Source organism: Meleagris gallopavo, chromosome 8 (genome assembly GCF_000146605.3).
Source record: "Meleagris gallopavo isolate NT-WF06-2002-E0010 breed Aviagen turkey brand Nicholas breeding stock chromosome 8, Turkey_5.1, whole genome shotgun sequence".
Taxonomy (NCBI): Eukaryota; Metazoa; Chordata; class Aves; order Galliformes; family Phasianidae; genus Meleagris; species Meleagris gallopavo.
In genome coordinates, this window is record NC_015018.2 from 11,457,715 (window position 1) to 11,464,608 (window position 6,894).

Consider the following 6,894-nt stretch of genomic DNA (forward strand, 5'->3'; position numbering starts at 1 on the left):
TTTTCCCCCAGCTTGACATATCAGTGTGCATTTATAGAAAGCATTATGGAAAAAGCGTTATTAACTGAATCAGTCCCTTCCCCTCATTTCACTGGGACCTGGGTTTAAAAGATTCCAGGAGCAATCCCAGTTCCCACTAATTCTTTCTGAAATCAACTCAAAGCAGGCAAACCATTTTCAAGGAAGATCAAGAGTGAAATAAAACCTGAGGATAACAGATATGGGGGCTAAAAATAAGATTCTGTCTTCTTGTCTTTCAAATGCATAAGCCTCATCATTTTCTACTCCTTGTTAGCACTGCAAACAGTTTTGCAAGTTTTGGAAGTCTGGACATTTTGGATAAACATTCCAACCTTTTAAACGTTTACAGACTAAACTGCAGAGCTAAATGTTTATGTTGCACTGAATAACTTCAGCATTGTATTTAACGGAAAGGCTCCTAAAGTAATATTGTTTCTATCAGTAGGTGAAAACGCATACTACTGCAACAACCAGAACTTTAAACAGAGATTAGTACTGGTCTGACAGTATTTAGCACATCTCTGCACAGTAGGCTTTGTAGTTTATGGACTCCCACAGTTTAAGTGGTTTCCGACTCTGAGTGTATTTCCCCATCTTTTCAGAAGAAATAATTATAACAGGTAGGTTATGTGAAAAATAGAATATAGCTGACTGAGTTTCAGGTGGTATATTCCACACTTAATTTTAATTTAATGAGAAATATAAGCTGGGCCTTTTACCACAAGGCATGTGACCTCAGATACCACTAGGATCAGCATTTGGACTCTAATGTTACACCTGTGCAGGATAAGTTTGAAGTCTTTCCTGTCTTTAAGAATGCATGCTATTCATTCTGACACATGCAAGTTCACATAGTTTGCCTTCAGAGGAGATCTGGCATTGTCCAGATGATATCATTTCTGGAGAAAGGTTTCTGTTCTGGATCAAATATTTACTCAGTTATAACCAAGGATCTCCCCAGGTTAACTTGCATTATCTCTCTCTCTCTCTCCCTTCCCCTTACATTTTTCTTACTCTTTGTGGCTAGTAATAGTATTTAGTAGTATAACTTTACCTCCAAAACGAAAAGAACTGAGGGTAGGATATTGCTTCTGAGAAGAACACCACCATCACCATGAGGACAGTTTCATGGTGGCATCAGCTTGTAGGCAGCATTACTTGTTGCTCTGCTACTCATGTTAAAATTTTCCATATTAAAGCAATACAATGCAGGAAAGGATATTTCTTAACTTCTGTGGTTAGCCTGTATGTTTGCATTTCACTGTGAGGTTCAGATGGATGTGTTTTTCATGAGGTCAGGAGAGTTTGCCCTGGATCAGCTTCTCCCGGGTTTGAACCATTACACATTTCCTGTTTTGCACATGACAACACAGTAAGCTTTTTCAAAGACACAAACTGTATGCATAAACCTTCTGAGCTGCTTTCTACTGTACTTTAGCAACAGTTAAACAGAATAAAACTGGATGGAAGCAGTTTTGATTGAAGCTTTTGTCATCTTTCTATTAAGTCCTGAACTCAAAGAGTGACACCTCAGGAGTTAAACCGGATTTTCAACTCTGTAGATGTCACCTATGACTACAACTCAATGCTATTTCTTCACAGAGTTCAGCTTGATGCTGCACATCCTATGAGGCCATGGTTGATCTGACCTAGGAGGGAGAATTTCCACACATGCCTCTCCTTCCATTCACCTGCTGACTGGTACCACCTCCATGCATGGCAGGGCCCAGAAACCCCCTCAGACACCCGTGACACCTCACTGGCTTCACACTCTCCTCGGCACACAGTGACTGCTACTACCATTTTGTCTTTTGCCACTGGTCAGCTGTGGTGATTTTCCCAGTGTCAAAGTCGTTCCACTAATACTTGATGAGTTTGTAGCAACAGGTCACCGGAGACTCAGCAGAGACACACAATTTCTAACATGCCCAGAGGTACTCAGGCAGTAGTTTCTGAGCCAACTGTTAAAACCTGGCATCCACTACTCCTTTTCCACTGCTCCACCTGCGCTTATAGTGGCAGGCTGCTCCTCACCCCACACAAAACCCTGATCAGTCAGAAAAATCATCCATCCCTTATGTTTTCATAGCATACATTCCTTCAGCAGGTAACTTGTCCTGCTGTAGGTCAGCTCTGTGCAGAACTCGGCATCCCCAGTTCATGGGGACAACAATACCACTGGTACATTAACAACACTCCAGTCGCTGATACCTGTCCTAAAATAATCATTCTCACAAATAATGTGAGCATTGTTAGTTATCACAAGGCTGGAAATGAAAAACCCTACATGCTCACTGAACAAGAACATCAAACTGTATTTTATAGCAGGGGGTATCCTTTGACTAGTTAGCTCCTAGGAACAGATTCCAAGTAGCAATTAAAATCGAAAGGAAAACTGGCTGGAGTTCACACCCTGTTTATTTAGGAGAAAACAAAGCCAAGTTAAAACAAAAATGAATTTAGCTCACAGGACAATATTTGATTTTCCATTGTCTCATTTGAAATTATTCTGATAGCCTATTTAGTTTTATGTCTAGCCAGATTTTATACAGAGCAATTAATAAAGTGGTATCACAGTAAGGAGGAAATTACTTAATTTCCCTAGTTAGCAACATGTTTTCATTTGTTCAAGAAAATCCAACAGAGAAATTTTCTGGAAGTTCTGAGTTATTTAGAGTTGAGCATGTTCAGCAGTTCACTGTAAATCTGTTTCTCTGCTATATTGCAGATGAAGTCGTTTTCAAAAGAATTTACATCTTCAGCACTCTAAAGGTGGCAAAGAAACTGTCCTAGCGTAGGACACAATCTTGAAATACATCTGCTCTCTGCATATGAAACTGAGTTACCAAAAAGGGCTTTTGACTGACTTACAGAATCCCTTTGTACGGAAGCCTCTCAGGAGGAATTCTGTGCAGTACGTGTGGCAGAACAGCAGGAGGGGATGAAGGCAGCCTCTTTCACAGGAGCTGCAGCCCAGTGGGTTGCAGCAGGCAAGGAACCCCAGCTGTGTAGTGCTGGGGTAAAGGCTGCTCTGTCCTCTTTTGGCTATTCTGTGTTACTCTTACACCAGAGAATACTCTGTGCTGGAGGTACCCAGCTCCTGTGATGGGGAGAAAAAGACATAGGCAAAGCAGAGCAGCAAGCAGTGCATTGTTCTTCAGGATAGTATTCTCCAAGCTTGACATTCAGCAGTTTAACTCAAAGTGCGAATTTAAGCAAAAATACAGAAACACCATTGTCTCTTTCTGGCATTTCCAAAGATGCTGGAAAAAATACATTTCACCATTAGGTCACCAGCTCATATCCTGCTTCAGTGACAGGCCCTCTCCCTTCACACACAATGAAAAACAGCTGCTGGGAACAACCTGATGCCTGCTTGAATCTCTTGTCGAGCTCTGCAGGGGCGGATCCATGAACAGGGGTGCAGGGGCTGCCTGCATGGAATTCAGTGTGGGACTGGAGCCCAATGTTCTCTCCTGACAGCTGTTTGGTGGCGTGCAAGACCCTAGCTGGTGATCTCACATCAATCCTCAACGGGCACATGCTCACCTCTTAAAATAGTATATTCTGGCAATAGATTGTAAAAAGACCCACAGATAGACATGCTATAAAACCTAATTAACATTTCAGCCCACACATGGCCTGCCCTTGCCTATGATGCATAGCAGAAGGAGGTTTTACTCTCCAGGACGCTGACAGCTCAGTACAGTGAGTTTCCATCCGTGCAGAACCTAATAGAAATATCAGAGGAAGAATTTTATCTATTTTTTCTATCATAAAATGTTCTCACAAGAGTGACATCATAGATGCTAGAAACAAGGGAAAAAAATGATCATGGATTCAGCTAGTTACATTCCAGGCCAAAACAAGACTGATCCCAACTGTACATTTTCCTGTGCTCTGGCCAAGCTAATAATGCATCTGAAGAAGCAGTTCTACCACCTCCAAATTTGCAGCCCAGTGCAGTTCATCATCAGCAGAGCATAACAGCTCAACTTTCCTTAGCAACTGTCAATCTCCATTGTATCACTGTTTGTTTACCCCTATTCACTCATCACTGTTTGTGCACCTCAAGTATTGGCAGCCATTTGTCTTGAATTCTGCACTTTAGCCACTGTTTGCCAAAACAGATTTACCTCTCCCTAATTTTAAAATAGAAAAAGCAAAAAACAAACAACAACAAAACTATTTCCCCATTCATGATTATACCTTGCATTTGGAATCTATCACTTCTAATCCTGAGTTCAACTCCAAATTTATTATATATCCTGGGCTTTTAAAATTTGTTTGAAGTTCATGAATTGAAGCCCTACAGTCCTAGTAGTGAAAGTTTAAGAGCCATTTAATTATCATCTGTATCAAATGAGAGTCTCACTGATCTGCGAGGAGGAAGGAAAGGAAAAAAGACATTGGCAGTGCAGTCAGGTTACTGGATAGAAGTTATTTAACTGAATGACTCATCTTGTCCATAAGGGAGAAGACGCTGTTTATTTTTTAGAGCCACCTAATATTCATATTAGATGCTAGTGTCTAATAGATTAACATGGCCAAATCACAAAATTCAAACTAAACTTCAACCACGACAGAGGAGTAAGAAAACTTGCTTCAGGATATTCTGCAAAAGAATTCCTGAAGTTTGTATTCCAAATCCACCTGGATTTCTAGTCAGGAAAGGCCCAGGAAAGCAGGACAGATCTCCCCTTAAGATAACCCTTCAGCAGCTCACTTGGAAACTGGATACACATAGTGAGAGGAATATATCAGCAGAGAATGCATGCTTAGAACAAGAGAAAACAGCAGCTGCTATTATAGATGCGATGCATTTCTGACTTTAAGGCAGCTTAAAAGTTGCAAGGCAGTAGTAAGCACTTGTAACATTTATTTTTTGAAAAAATCACCTCTAATTCAGAACCTAATTCCAAGCATGTAATCTTAACCATTACTGAATGGCCAATGGAGTGCAACAACACAAAGACAAGCTGAAGAAAAGTCACAGGAGATCTGGGTGAGGTTTTGAGCAATATTCTAACGTCACTCCTAAAATGAAATGAGCTCTAGCTAATCCTATCCTTAATAAATTATCATTTAAATTGATGCCGGTACTGATCCTACCAGTAGTTAGGTACAAAAGGCACTTTATATTTGTCATAATTCTATTAATCAGGTCATCTAATGTCTGCATTTAAAGACTGCAGCACAGCACAGCATGTCTGGAAAACAAAATAAAACAAAACAACAACAACAACAACAACAACAAAAAATCTCAACAGTCCTCAGCGTAAAGCAATAAATCAGTAATTAATTGTTGAATATGGTATGTAATGGAGGGTTGAACTGAAAGAGATATTTCACCTCTCCTACAGTTCGATAGCAGGAAGACTCCTTTGGATCCTACAGATTTACATAGGCTGCTAGTTGAAAAGGAAACATTGTGCACATTTCTATGAGGCTTCTGTGAGAGGCAACAAAAGTTGTCCTTTCTGAGAAATGTACCCAGAATGAGAATATCTCTTACTGCACAGCCTAGACAAAGAACTGAAACTGCCAAGAGCCGAGGAAAGCTGCCAAAGGAGAGGGAAGAAAAATTAGGCAACAAAAAAGTAGCTAACATTTAATCAAGAAAGTCTTCAGGGTAGGGAACAGCAAACTTACAAATACAGTTGCTGTGCACAGCACTGAGAAACAGGAAAGAGCCAGAGATATCAGCAAGGAAGCACAGTAAAAGATTTTGGACAGGAAATGGAGGTCACGTTACCGTCTTTCAAAATGTACAATTTTCAGAGACAACTCAACTAGGAGAAAAAAGTTACACTCCTGTCACCTCTCTTAACTATGACTAATATAATACATACAGTGAACTAGAGTTAGATGCTCCACAGCCTAACCTGCCTGCGACCTTACGCACTGCCACCTGCAAACTGTAGGAATTGCAGCTGAGCTATTAAACTTCTACGCTACTACAATCAAGCAGTCTCTCAGTTATTAAGACCGTGTCTTCAAATAAGAAAGAACAATATTTTTTCTCCGTATCCAAGACTGGAAGAAAAACCTCAGAAAACCTACACCAACATATTCTAGAAAACACAGCCAATTACACAGTAGTGGTGAATCAAGGGAGTACTTAATTTCTATCCCCAAATAGCCTGACATTTATCTTAATTCTAAGCAAAAATCCTCACATGTGCCTTCATATGAGTTTGGGAAAGAATTTCAAATAAACCTCTTTAGTTTTTTTCCTACTCTCATGTAGTCAGGCCACACATTAACAAGAAGTTACACCTGACTGTGGAAACCGAGCTGGGACATTACTGCCACAGAGAGATTAGATACTACTAAAATTAAGAACATGGAGCCACATGTCATGCTCTGAAGCATAGTTAGTTCTCCCATTACAATCTTCAGCATACACTTCTTCAGTAGCATGAAATGCAGTGTAGTTACACGTGTCTGTGCATTTGATATTGTATATGAATACTATTTTTCAAGTAAATGTCTCAATTATCTCATGCACCTTCTACTGAGTTTTTTTTGCCTTAGCCACACATTAGTACTAGTAACCCGTTTTACTGATCAAAATATGCATACAAGACAATAAGAATAAAATGGCATCCATTTATTTGCACAATTAGTGAAGATAATCCTGTGCAAGGATCTCTTGATTGTCATTAAAAATGATTATAAAAATATACTGCTGCTGTCTATGCTACACTAATGTATCAACTCAGTCGGTACAGAAAAGGCTTTAAACATGGAGGGAATTACATGATGCAGGTGTAAATAGGAAGGTATTAGGACTGAGCCCTATGAGCCATAAAGAAAAGAAACAAACAAACCCTGAAACAAGACTAAAGAATGTATGAATTACCTCAGTTT